The sequence below is a fragment of the Sebastes umbrosus genome, chromosome 1, assembly GCF_015220745.1.
Source record: "Sebastes umbrosus isolate fSebUmb1 chromosome 1, fSebUmb1.pri, whole genome shotgun sequence".
Classification (NCBI taxonomy): Eukaryota; Metazoa; Chordata; class Actinopteri; order Perciformes; family Sebastidae; genus Sebastes; species Sebastes umbrosus.
In genome coordinates, this window is record NC_051269.1 from 2,055,310 (window position 1) to 2,069,397 (window position 14,088).

A 14,088-nucleotide genomic window follows, 5' to 3' on the forward strand; every position below is an offset into this window, starting at 1 on the left:
CTCCGCCCACCCGGAAGTCGGCCATATTGGATTTCATGTCACTTTTAGCGTTTTATAGGCCGCGTACTTTAACGAACTCCTCCTACAGATTTGATCAGATGGAGTTGAAATTTGGTCAGGACCATCTTAAGACCTTGAAGATGAAAAGTTATTAAAATGATGAGTGTCCACTTAACGATCGGACCGTAGCGTGGCGGCCATTTTGAGCCATTCGCCATGAAACAGGCAGTTATTGTAACTCAACTGTACATAGTCCGATCTGCCCCAGATTTCTCAGGTATGATGATGCTCCAGTACTGATGACATGTATATGAAAAATTATACTCATAGCCCCGCCCCAAGACGTTAGCCCCGCCCCCTTTCATATCTCATGAACCGTTTATAGTAGAGTCTTGCGGGAGGTGTCATATCACTCAGCAGAGAGTGCCTGTTTCATTGGGGATGGTTAGCCCCGCCCCTACACATTAGCCCCGCCCCCTTTTATAACTCATGATCCGTTTGTCGTAGAGTCTTGTGGGAGGTGTCATATCACTCAGCAGAGAGTGCCTGTTTCATTGGTGAAAGTTATGCCCGCCCCCTACACATTAGCCACGCCCCCTTTCATAACTCGTGATCCGTTTGTCGTAGAGTCTTGTGGGAGGTGTTATATCGCTCAGCAGAGAGTGCCTGTCGTAGAGCCTTGCGGCAGGCGTCGTGGCGCTCGTCAGAGTTTCGGCTTCACGGTGCCCGGCCGCGTCGGTCGGCGTCCCGCCAGCATCCTCGACGCGCAAGGGGCGGAGGGGCCCGTTCATCGCTGCTTGCAGCTTTAATTATTATTCTTTTTCCGCTGCAAGATCGCGTTTTTGACGACCTTAGCCATCCCCAAAACTCACGAAAAGTGGAGTATGCGTCAGAAACTGGTGGGAAATTCAATGTTCTGGAGTGACTGGGCTCGGGGTGTCTCCAGAGGGCTCCATAGCGCCCCCTAACGTACGCAGTTTTTTCAGAGAAAGTTTCTTCCGATCTTCACGAAATTCAAGTATGTCATTGCTCACGCCCTCATACCTGGATTAAATGATTTTGAGATTTCTTCGGCAAACAGGAAGTCAGCCATGTTGGACTTCCTGCGTGATTTTAGAATTTACGAACGCATATTTGAAGACTTTAGGATGCACAAAAATTTATGAAACTTTACACGCACATCCAAACTAGTAATTACTTAATTTTAGTGGTGAAATTTTGCTTGGGCGTGGCATGTTGGCTCTCTAGCGCCCCCCTTATGTCTTTCAGATTTTGAACATACCTTTAGGTACTCGAAAAACTCATGAAATTTGGCAAGATGATAGACACCTGTGAACTTTATTTAAATATATAGCCATTAGGCTCAGTGTGTTTAGCCGGCTCTATAGCGCCCCCTAACGCGTTGAAATTTTAACTTTGTCAAAGTTGATCCGATAATCATGAAATTTGGTATGCATATCCCACTCATCATTTGAAACATATTCCTCATTGGGTTTCATTAGCTCCGCCCACCCGGAAGTCGGCCATATTGGATTTCATGTCACTTTTAGCATTTTATAGGCCGCGTACTTTAACGAACTCCTCCTACAGATTTAATCAGATCGATTTGAAATTTGGTCAGGACCATCTTAAGACCTTGAAGATGAAAAGTTATTAAAATCGTGAGTTTTCACTTAACGAGCGAAACGTGGCGTGGCGTCCATTTTGAGCCATTCGCCATGAAACAGGCAGTTATTGTAACTCACTGTACATAGTCCGATCTGCCCCAAATCTCTCAGGTATGATGGTGTTCCAGTACTGATGACATGTATATGAAAAATTATTACTCATAGCCCCGCCCCCAAGACGTTAGCCCCGCCCCCCTTTCATATCTCATGAACCGTTTATAGTAGAGTCTTGCGGGAGGTGTCATATCACTCAGCAGAGAGTGCCTGTTTCATTGGGGATGGTTAGCCCCGCCCCCTACACATTAGCCCCGCCCCCTTTCATAACTCATGATCCGTTTGTAGTAGAGTCTTGTGGGGGGTGTCATATCACTCAGCAGAGAGTGCCTGTTTCATTGGTGAAAGTTATGCCCGCCCCCTACACATTAGCCACGCCCCCTTTCATAACTCGTGATCCGTTTGTCGTAGAGTCTTGTGGGAGGTGTTATATCGCTCAGCAGAGAGTGCCTGTCGTAGAGCCTTGCGGCAGGCGTCGTGGCGCTCGTCAGAGTTTCGGCTTCACGGTGCCCGGCCGCGTCGGTCGGCGTCCCGCCAGCATCCTCGACGCGCAAGGGGCGAGGGCCCGTTCATCGCTGCTTGCAGCTTTAATTAGGGCCCGAGCACGAAAGTGCCAGGACCCAACGGTGTCCTGGCACGAAGTGCAAGGAACCTATTGTTTTTCTGGGGATTATTATTATTATTCTTTTTCCGCTGCAAGATCGCGTTTTTTGACGACCTTAGCCATCCCCAAAACTCACGAAAAGTGGAGTAATGCGTCAGAACTGGTGGGAAATTCAATGTTCTGGAGTGACTGGGCTCGGGTGTCTCCAGAGGGCTCCATAGCGCCCCCTAACGTACGCAGTTTTTCAGAGAAAGTTTCTTCGATCTTCACGAAATTCAAGTATGTCATTGCTCACGCCCTCATACCTGGATTAAATGATTTTGAGATTTCTTCGGCAAACAGGAAGTCAGCCATGTTGGACTTCCTGCGTGATTTTAGAATTTACGAACGCATATTTGAAGACTTTAGGATGCACAAAAATTTATGAAACTTTACACACACATCCAAACTAGTAATTACTTCATTTTAGTGGTGAAATTTTGCTTGGGCGTGGCATGTTGGCTCTCTAGCGCCCCCTTATGTCTTTCAGATTTTGAACATACCTTTAGGTACTCGAAAACTCATGAAATTTGGCAAGATGATAGACACCTGTGAACTTTATTTAAATATATAGCCATTAGGCTCAGTGTGTTTAGCCGGCTCTATAGCGCCCCCTAACGCGTTGAAATTTTAACTTTGTCAAAGTTGATCCGATAATCATGAAATTTGGTATGCATATCCCACTCATCATTTGAAACATATTCCTCATTGGGTTTCATTAGCTCCGCCCACCCGGAAGTCGGCCATATTGGATTTCATGTCACTTTTAGCATTTTATAGGCCGCGTACTTTAACGAACTCCTCCTACAGATTTAATCAGATCGATTTGAAATTTGGTCAGGACCATCTTAAGACCTTGAAGATGAAAAGTTATTAAAATCGTGAGTTTTCACTTAACGAGCGGAACGTGGCGTGGCGTCCATTTTGAGCCATTCGCCATGAAACAGGCAGTTATTGTAACTCAACTGTACATAGTCCGATCTGCCCCAAATCTCTCAGGTATGATGGTGGTCCAGTACTGATGACATGTATATGAAAAATTATACTCATAGCCCCGCCCCAAGACGTTAGCCCCGCCCCCTTTCATATCTCATGAACCGTTTATAGTAGAGTCTTGCGGGAGGTGTCATATCACTCAGCAGAGAGTGCCTGTTTCATTGGGGATGGTTAGCCCCGCCCCCTACACATTAGCCCCGGCCCCCTTTCATAACTCATGATCCGTTTGTAGTAGAGTCTTGTGGGGGGTGTCATATCACTCAGCAGAGAGTGCCTGTTTCATTGGTGAAAGTTATGCCCGCCCCCTACACATTAGCCCCGCCCCCTTTCATAACTCGTGATCCGTTTGTCGTAGAGTCTTGTGGGAGGTGTTATATCGCTCAGCAGAGAGTGCCTGTCGTAGAGCCTTGCGGCAGGCGTCGTGGCGCTCGTCAGAGTTTCGGCTTCACGGTGCCCGGCCGCGTCGGTCGGCGTCCCGCCAGCATCCTCGACGCGCAAGGGGCGAGGGCCCGTTCATCGCTGCTTGCAGCTTTAATTATTATTCTTTTTCCGCTGGTAGATCGCGTTTTTGACGACCTTAGCCATCCCCAAAACTCACGAAAAGTGGAGTATGCGTCAGAACTGGTGGGAAATTCAATGTTCTGGAGTGACTGGGCTCGGGTGTCTCCAGAGGGCTCCATAGCGCCCCCTAACGTACGCAGTTTTTCAGAGAAAGTTTCTTCGATCTTCACGAAATTCAAGTATGTCATTGCTCACGCCCTCATACCTGGATTAAATGATTTTGAGATTTCTTCGGCAAACAGGAAGTCAGCCATGTTGGACTTCCTGCGTGATTTTAGAATTTACGAACGCATATTTGAAGACTTTAGGATGCACAAAAATTTATGAAACTTTACACACACATCCAAACTAGTAATTACTTCATTTTAGTGGTGAAATTTTGCTTGGGCGTGGCATGTTGGCTCTCTAGCGCCCCCTTATGTCTTTCAGATTTTGAACATACCTTTAGGTACTCGAAAACTCATGAAATTTGGCAAGATGATACACACCTGTGAACTTTATTTAAATATATAGCCATTAGGCTCAGTGTGTTTAGCCGGCTCTATAGCGCCCCCTAACGCGTTGAAATTTTAACTTTGTCAAAGTTGATCCGATAATCATGAAATTTGGTATGCATATCCCACTCATCATTTGAAACATATTCCTCATTGGGTTTCATTAGCTCCGCCCACCCGGAAGTCGGCCATATTGGATTTCATGTCACTTTTAGCATTTTATAGGCCGCGTACTTTAACGAACTCCTCCTACAGATTTAATCAGATCGATTTGAAATTTGGTCAGGACCATCTTAAGACCTTGAAGATGAAAAGTTATTAAAATCGTGAGTTTTCACTTAACGAGCGGAACGTGGCGTGGCGTCCATTTTGAGCCATTCGCCATGAAACAGGCAGTTATTGTAACTCAACTGTACATAGTCCGATCTGCCCCAAATCTCTCAGGTATGATGGTGGTCCAGTACTGATGACATGTATATGAAAAATTATACTCATAGCCCGCCCCAAGACGTTAGCCCCGCCCCCTTTCATATCTCATGAACCGTTTATAGTAGAGTCTTGCGGGAGGTGTCATATCACTCAGCAGAGAGTGCCTGTTTCATTGGGGATGGTTAGCCCCGCCCCCTACACATTAGCCCCGCCCCCGTTCATAACTCATGATCCGGTTGTAGTAGAGTCTTGTGGGGGGTGTCATATCACTCAGCAGAGAGTGCCTGTTTCATTGGTGAAAGTTATGCCCGCCCCCTACACATTAGCCACGCCCCCTTTCATAACTCGTGATCCGGTTGTCGTAGAGTCTTGTGGGAGGTGTTATATCGCTCAGCAGAGAGTGCCTGTCGTAGAGCCTTGCGGCAGGCGTCGGGGCGCTCGTCAGAGTTTCGGCTTCACGGTGCCCGGCCGCGTCGGTCGGCGTCCCGCCAGCATCCTCGACGCGCAAGGGGCGAGGGCCCGTTCATCGCTGCTTGCAGCTTTAATTCGGGCCCGAGCACGAAAGTGCCAGGACCCAACGGTGTCCTGGCACGAAGTGCAAGGAACCTATTGTTTTTCTGGGGATTATTATTATTATTATTATTATTCTTTTTCCGCTGCAAGATCGCGTTTTTGACGACCTTAGCCATCCCCAAAACTCACGAAAAGTGGAGTATGCGTCAGAACTGGTGGGAAATTCAATGTTCTGGAGTGACTGGGCTCGGGTGTCTCCAGAGGGCTCCATAGCGCCCCCTAACGTACGCAGTTTTTCAGAGAAAGTTTCTTCGATCTTCACGAAATTCAAGTATGTCATTGCTCACGCCCTCATACCTGGATTAAATGATTTTGAGATTTCTTCGGCAAACAGGAAGTCAGCCATGTTGGACTTCCTGCGTGATTTTAGAATTTACGAACGCATATTTGAAGACTTTAGGATGCACAAAAATTTATGAAACTTTACACACACATCCAAACTAGTAATTACTTAATTTTAGTGATGAAATTTTGCTTGGGCGTGGCATGTTGGCTCTCTAGCGCCCCCTTATGTCTTTCAGATTTTGAACATACCTTTAGGTACTCGAAAACTCATGAAATTTGGCAAGATGATAGACACCTGTGAACTTTATTTAAATATATAGCCATTAGGCTCAGTGTGTTAGCCGGCTCTATAGCGCCCCCTAACGCGTTGAAATTTTAACTTTGTCAAAGTTGATCCGATAATCATGAAATTTGGTATGCATATCCCACTCATCATTTGAAACATATTCCTCATTGGGTTTCATTAGCTCCGCCCACCCGGAAGTCGGCCATATTGGATTTCATGTCACTTTTAGCATTTTATAGGCCGCGTACTTTAACGAACTCCTCCTACAGATTTAATCAGATCGATTTGAAATTTGGTCAGGACCATCTTAAGACCTTGAAGATGAAAAGTTATTAAAATCGTGAGTTTTCACTTAACGAGCGGAACGTGGCGTGGCGTCCATTTTGAGCCATTCGCCATGAAACAGGCAGTTATTGTAACTCAACTGTACATAGTCCGATCTGCCCCAAATCTCTCAGGTATGATGGTGGTCCAGTACTGATGACATGTATATGAAAAATTATACTCATAGCCCCGCCCCAAGACGTTAGCCCCGCCCCCGTTCATATCTCATGAACCGTTTATAGTAGAGTCTTGCGGGAGGTGTCATATCACTCAGCAGAGAGTGCCGGTTTCATTGGGGATGGTTAGCCCCGCCCCCTACACATTAGCCCCGCCCCCTTTCATAACTCATGATCCGTTTGTAGTAGAGTCTTGTGGGGGGTGTCATATCACTCAGCAGAGAGTGCCTGTTTCATTGGTGAAAGTTATGCCCGCCCCCTACACATTAGCCACGCCCCCTTTCATAACTCGTGATCCGTTTGTCGTAGAGTCTTGTGGGAGGTGTTATATCGCTCAGCAGAGAGTGCCTGTCGTAGAGCCTTGCGGCAGGCGTCGTGGCGCTCGTCAGAGTTTCGGCTTCACGGTGCCCGGCCGCGTCGGTCGGCGTCCCGCCAGCATCCTCGACGCGCAAGGGGCGAGGGCCCGTTCAGCGCTGCTTGCAGCTTTAATTAGGGCCCGAGCACGAAAGTGCCAGGACCCAACGGTGTCCTGGCACGAAGTGCAAGGAACCTATTGTTTTTCTGGGGATTATTATTATTATTATTCTTTTTTCCGCTGGTAGATCGCGTTTTTGACGACCTTAGCCATCCCCAAAACTCACGAAAAGTGGAGTATGCGTCAGAACTGGTGGGAAATTCAATGTTCTGGAGTGACTGGGCTCGGGTGTCTCCAGAGGGCTCCATAGCGCCCCCTAACGTACGCAGTTTTTCAGAGAAAGTTTCTTCGATCTTCACGAAATTCAAGTATGTCATTGCTCACGCCCTCATACCTGGATTAAATGATTTTGAGATTTCTTCGGCAAACAGGAAGTCAGCCATGTTGGACTTCCTGCGTGATTTTAGAATTTACGAACGCATATTTGAAGACTTTAGGATGCACAAAAATTTATGAAACTTTACACACACATCCAAACTAGTAATTACTTCATTTTAGTGGTGAAATTTTGCTTGGGCGTGGCATGTTGGCTCTCTAGCGCCCCCTTATGTCTTTCAGATTTTGAACATACCTTTAGGTACTCGGAATCTCATAAAATTTGGCAAATGATAGACACCTGTGAACTTTATGTAACTGTATAGCCATTAGGCTCAGTGTGTTTAGCCGGCTCTATAGCGCCCCCTAACGCGTTGAAATTTTAACTTTGTCAAAGTTGATCCGATATTCATGAAATTTGGTATGCATATCCCACTCATCATTTGAAACATATTCCTCATTGGGTTTCATTAGCTCCGCCCACCCGGAAGTCGGCCATATTGGATTTCATGTCACTTTTAGCGTTTTATAGGCCGCGTACTTTAACGAACTCCTCCTACAGATTTGATCAGATGGAGTTGAAATTTGGTCAGGACCATCTTAAGACCTTGAAGATGAAAAGTTATTAAAATGATGAGTGTCCACTTAACGATCGGACCGTAGCGTGGCGGCCATTTTGAGCCATTCGCCATGAAACAGGCAGTTATTGTAACTCAACTGTACATAGTCCGATCTGCCCCAGATTTCTCAGGTATGATGGTGCTCCAGTACTGATGACATGTATATGAAAAATTATACTCATAGCCCCGCCCCAAGACGTTAGCCCCGCCCCCCTTTCATATCTCATGAACCGTTTATAGTAGAGTCTTGCGGGAGGTGTCATATCACTCAGCAGAGAGTGCCTGTTTCATTGGGGATGGTTAGCCCCCGCCCCCTACACATTAGCCCCGCCCCCTTTTATAACTCATGATCCGTTTGTCGTAGAGTCTTGTGGGAGGTGTCATATCACTCAGCAGAGAGTGCCTGTTTCATTGGTGAAAGTTATGCCCGCCCCCTACACATTAGCCACGCCCCCTTTCATAACTCGTGATCCGTTTGTCGTAGAGCCTTGCGGCAGGCGTCGTCGCGCTCGTCAGAGTTTCGGCTTCACCGTGCCCGGCCGCGTCGGTCGGCGTCCCGCCAGCATCCCCGACGCGCAAGGGGCGAGGGCCCGTTCATCGCTGCTTGCAGCTTTAATTATTATTCTTTTTCCGCTGCAAGATCGCGTTTTTGACGACCTTAGCCATCCCCAAAACTCACGAAAAGTGGAGTATGCGTCAGAACTGGTGGGAAATTCAATGTTCTGGAGTGACTGGGCTCGGGTGTCTCCAGAGGGCTCCATAGCGCCCCCTAACGTACGCAGTTTTTCAGAGAAAGTTTCTTCGATCTTCACGAAATTCAAGTATGTCATTGCTCACGCCCTCATACCTGGATTAAATGATTTTGAGATTTCTTCGGCAAACAGGAAGTCAGCCATGTTGGATTTCCTGCGTGATTTTAGAATTTACGAACGCATATTTGAAGACTTTAGGATGCACAAAAAATAATGAAACTTTACACGCACATCCAAACTAGTAATTACTTTATTTTAGTGGTGAAATTTTGCTTGGGCGTCGCATGTTGGCTCTCTAGCGCCCCCTTATGTCTTTCAGATTTTGAACATACCTTTAGGTACTCGAAAACTCATGAAATTTGGCAAGATGATAGACACCTGTGAACTTTATTTAAATATATAGCCATTAGGCTCAGTGTGTTTAGCCGGCTCTATAGCGCCCCCTAACGCGTTGAAATTTTAACTTTGTCAAAGTTGATCCGATAATCATGAAATTTGGTATGCATATCCCACTCATCATTTGAAACATATTCCTCATTGGGTTTCATTAGCTCCGCCCACCCGGAAGTCGGCCATATTGGATTTCATGTCACTTTTAGCATTTTATAGGCCGCGTACTTTAACGAACTCCTCCTACAGATTTAATCAGATCGATTTGAAATTTGGTCAGGACCATCTTAAGACCTTGAAGATGAAAAGTTATTAAAATCGTGAGTTTTCACTTAACGAGCGGAACGTGGCGTGGCGTCCATTTTGAGCCATTCGCCATGAAACAGGCAGTTATTGTAACTCAACTGTACATAGTCCGATCTGCCCCAAATCTCTCAGGTATGATGGTGGTCCAGTACTGATGACATGTATATGAAAAATTATACTCATAGCCCCGCCCCAAGACGTTAGCCCCGCCCCCTTTCATATCTCATGAACCGTTTATAGTAGAGTCTTGCGGGAGGTGTCATATCACTCAGCAGAGAGTGCCTGTTTCATTGGGGATGGTTAGCCCCGCCCCCTACACCTTAGCCCCGCCCCCTTTCATAACTCATGATCCGTTTGTAGTAGAGTCTTGTGGGGGGTGTCATATCACTCAGCAGAGAGTGCCTGTTTCATTGGTGAAAGTTATGCCCGCCCCCTACACATTAGCCACGCCCCCTTTCATAACTCGTGATCCGTTTGTCGTAGAGTCTTGTGGGAGGTGTTATATCGCTCAGCAGAGAGTGCCTGTCGTAGAGCCTTGCGGCAGGCGTCGTGGCGCTCGTCAGAGTTTCGGCTTCACGGTGCCCGGCCGCGTCGGTCGGCGTCCCGCCAGCATCCTCGACGCGCAAGGGGCGAGGGCCCGTTCATCGCTGCTTGCAGCTTTAATTATTCTTTTTCCGCTGCAAGATCGCGTTTTTGACGACCTTAGCCATCCCCAAAACTCACGAAAAGTGGAGTATGCGTCAGAACTGGTGGGAAATTCAATGTTCTGGAGTGACTGGGCTCGGGTGTCTCCAGAGGGCTCCATAGCGCCCCCTAACGTACGCAGTTTTTCAGAGAAAGTTTCTTCGATCTTCACGAAATTCAAGTATGTCATTGCTCACGCCCTCATACCTGGATTAAATGATTTTGAGATTTCTTCGGCAAACAGGAAGTCAGCCATGTTGGACTTCCTGCGTGATTTTAGAATTTACGAACGCATATTTGAAGACTTTAGGATGCACAAAAATTTATGAAACTTTACACACACATCCAAACTAGTAATTACTTCATTTTAGTGGTGAAATTTTGCTTGGGCGTGGCATGTTGGCTCTCTAGCGCCCCCTTATGTCTTTCAGATTTTGAACATACCTTTAGGTACTCGGAATCTCATAAAATTTGGCAAAATGATAGACACCTGTGAACTTTATGTAACTGTATAGCCATTAGGCTCAGTGTGTTTAGCCGGCTCTATAGCGCCCCCTAACGCGTTGAAATTTTAACTTTGTCAAAGTTGATCCGATATTCATGAAATTTGGTATGCATATCCCACTCATCATTTGAAACATATTCCTCATTGGGTTTCATAAGCCCCGCCCACCCAGAAGTCGGCCATATTGGATTTTATGTACGATTTTCCCAATTTTTGAGTTTTATTGGCCGCGTACTTTAACGAACTCCTCCTACAGATTTGATCAGATGGAGTTGAAATTTGGTCAGGACCATCTTAAGACCTTGAAGATGAAAAGTTATTAAAATGATGAGTGTCCACTTAACGATCGGACCGTAGCGTGGCGGCCATTTTGAGCCATTCGCCAGTTATTGTAACTCAACTGTACATAGTCCGATCTGCCCCAAATCTCTCAGGTATGATGGTGCTCCAGTACTGATGACATGTATATGAAAAATTATACTCATAGCCCCGCCCTAAGACGTTAGCCCCGCCCCCTTTCATAACTCATGAACCGTTTATAGGAGAGTCTTGTGGGATGTGTCATATCACTCAGCAGAGAGTGGGTTAACCCTAACTCAACTGTACATAGTCCGATCTGCCCCAAATTTCTCAGGTATGATAAGGGTCCAGTCCTGATTATATGTAAATGCAAAAATATAGTCATAGCCACGGCCCCTACACATTAGCCCCGCCCCCTTTCATAACTCATGATCCGTTTGTCGTAGAGTCTTGTGGGAGGTGTCATATCACTCAGCAGAGAGTGCCTGTTTCATTGGTGAAGGTTATCCCCGCCCCCTACACATTAGCCCCGCCCCCTTTCATAACTCATGATCCGTTTGTCGTAGAGTCTTGTGGGAGGTGTCATATCACTCAGCAGAGAGTGCCTGTTTCATTGGTGAAGGTTATGCCCGCCCCCTACACATTAGCCACGCCCCCTTTCATTACTCATGATCCGTTTGTCGTAGAGTCTTGTGGGAGGTGTTATATCGCTCAGCAGAGAGTGCCTGTTTCATTGGTGAAGGTTATGCCCGCCCCCTACACATTAGCCACGCCCCCCTTCATAACTTGTGAACCGCTTGTCGTAGAGCCTTGCGGCAGGCGTCGTGGCGCTCGTCAGAGTTTCGGCTTCACGGTGCCCGGCCGCGTCGGTCGGCGTCCCGCCAGCATCACCGACGCGCAAGGGGCGAGGGCCCGTTCATCGCTGCTTGCAGCTTTAATTAGGGCCCGAGCACGAAAGTGCCAGGACCCAACGGTGTCCTGGCACGAAGTGCAAGGAACCTATTGTTTTTCTGGGGATTATTATTAGGGCCCGAGCACGAAAGTGCCAGGACCCAACGGTGTCCTGGCACGAAGTGCAAGGAACCTATTGTTTTTCTGGGGATTATTATTATTATTATTATTATTATTCTTTTTCCGCTGCAAGATCGCGTTTTTGACGACCTTAGCCATCCCCAAAACTCACGAAAAGTGGAGTATGCGTCAGAACTGGTGGGAAATTCAATGTTCTGGAGTGACTGGGCTCGGGTTTCTCCAGGGGGCTCCATAGCGCCCCCTAACGTACGCAGTTTTTCCGAGAAAGTTTCTTCGATCTTCACGAAATTCAAGTATGTCATTGCTCACGCCCTCATACCTGGATTAAATGATTTTGAGATTTCTTCGGCCAACAGGAAGTCAGCCATGTTGGACTTCCTGCGTGATGTTAGAATTTACGAACGCATATTTGAAGACTTTAGGATGCACAAAAATAATGAAACTTTACACGCACATCCAAACTCGTAATTAGTTTATTTTAGTGGTGAAATTTTGCTTGGGCGTCGCATGTTGGCTCTCTAGCGCCCCCTTATGTCTTTCAGATTTTGAACATACCTTTAGGTACTCGAAAACTCATGAAATTTGGCAAAATGATAGACACCTGTGAACTTTATTTAAATGTATAGCCATTAGGCTCAGTGTGTTTAGCGGGCTCTCTAGCGCCCCCTAACGCGTTGAAATTTTAACTTTGTCAAAGTTGATCCGATATTCATGAAATTTGGTATGCATATCCCACTCATCATTTGAAACATATTCCTCATTGGATTTCATTAGCTCCGCCCACCCGGAAGTCGGCCATATTGGATTTCATGTCACTTTTAGCGTTTTATAGGCCGCGTACTTTAACGAACTCCTCCTACAGATTTAATCAGATCGAGTTGAAATTTGGTCAGGACCATCTTAAGACCTTGAGGATGAAAAGTTATTAAAATCGTGAGTTTTCACTTAACGAGCGGACCGTGGCGTGGCGGCCATTTTGAGCCATTCGCCATGAAACAGGCAGTTATTGTAACTCAACTGTACATAGTCCGATCTGCCCCAAATCTCTCAGGTATGATGGTGGTCCAGTACTGATGACATGTATATGAAAAATTATACTCATAGCCCCGCCCCAAGACGTTAGCCCCGCCCCCTTTCATAACTCATGAACCGTTTGTCGTAGAGTCTTGTGGGAGGTGTCATATCACTCAGCAGAGAGTGCCTGTTTCATTGGTGAAGGTTATGCCCACCCCCTACACATTAGCCACGCCCCCTTTCATAACTCATGATCCGTTTGTCGTAGAGTCTTGTGGGATGTGTCATATCACTCAGCAGAGAGTGGGTTAACCCTAACTCAACTGTACATAGTTCGATCTGCCCCAAATTTCTCAGGTATGATAAGGGTCCAGTCCTGATTATATGTAAATGCAAAAATATAGTCATAGCCACGGCCCCTACACATTAGCCCCGCCCCCTTTCATAATTCATGATCCGTTTGTCGTAGAGTCTTGTGGGAGGTGTCATATCACTCAGCAGAGAGTGCCTGTTTCATTGGTGAAGGTTATCCCCGCCCCCTACACATTAGCCCCGCCCCCTTTCATAACTCATGATCCGTTTGTCGTAGAGTCTTGTGGGAGGTGTCATATCACTCAGCAGAGAGTGCCTGTTTCATTGGTGAAGGTTATGCCCGCCCCCTACACATTAGCCACGCCCCCTTTCATTACTCATGATCCGTTTGTCGTAGAGTCTTGTGGGAGGTGTTATATCACTCAGCAGAGAGTGCCTGTTTCATTGGTGAAGGTTATCCCCGCCCCCTACACATTAGCCCCGCCCCCTTTCATAACTCATGATCCGTTTGTCGTAGAGTCTTGTGGGAGGTGTCATATCACTCAGCAGAGAGTGCCTGTTTCATTGGTGAAGGTTATGCCCGCCCCCTACACATTAGCCACGCCCCCTTTCATTACTCATGATCCGTTTGTCGTAGAGTCTTGTGGGAGGTGTTATATCGCTCAGCAGAGAGTGCCTGTTTCATTGGTGAAGGTTATGCCCGCCCCCTACACATTAGCCACGCCCCCCTTCATAACTTGTGAACCGCTTGTCGTAGAGCCTTGCGGCAGGCGTCGTGGCGCTCGTCAGAGTTTCGGCTTCACGGTGCCCGGCCGCGTCGGTCGGCGTCCCGCCAGCATCCTCGACGCGCAAGGGGCGAGGGCCCGTTCATCGCTGCTTGCAGCTTTAATTATTA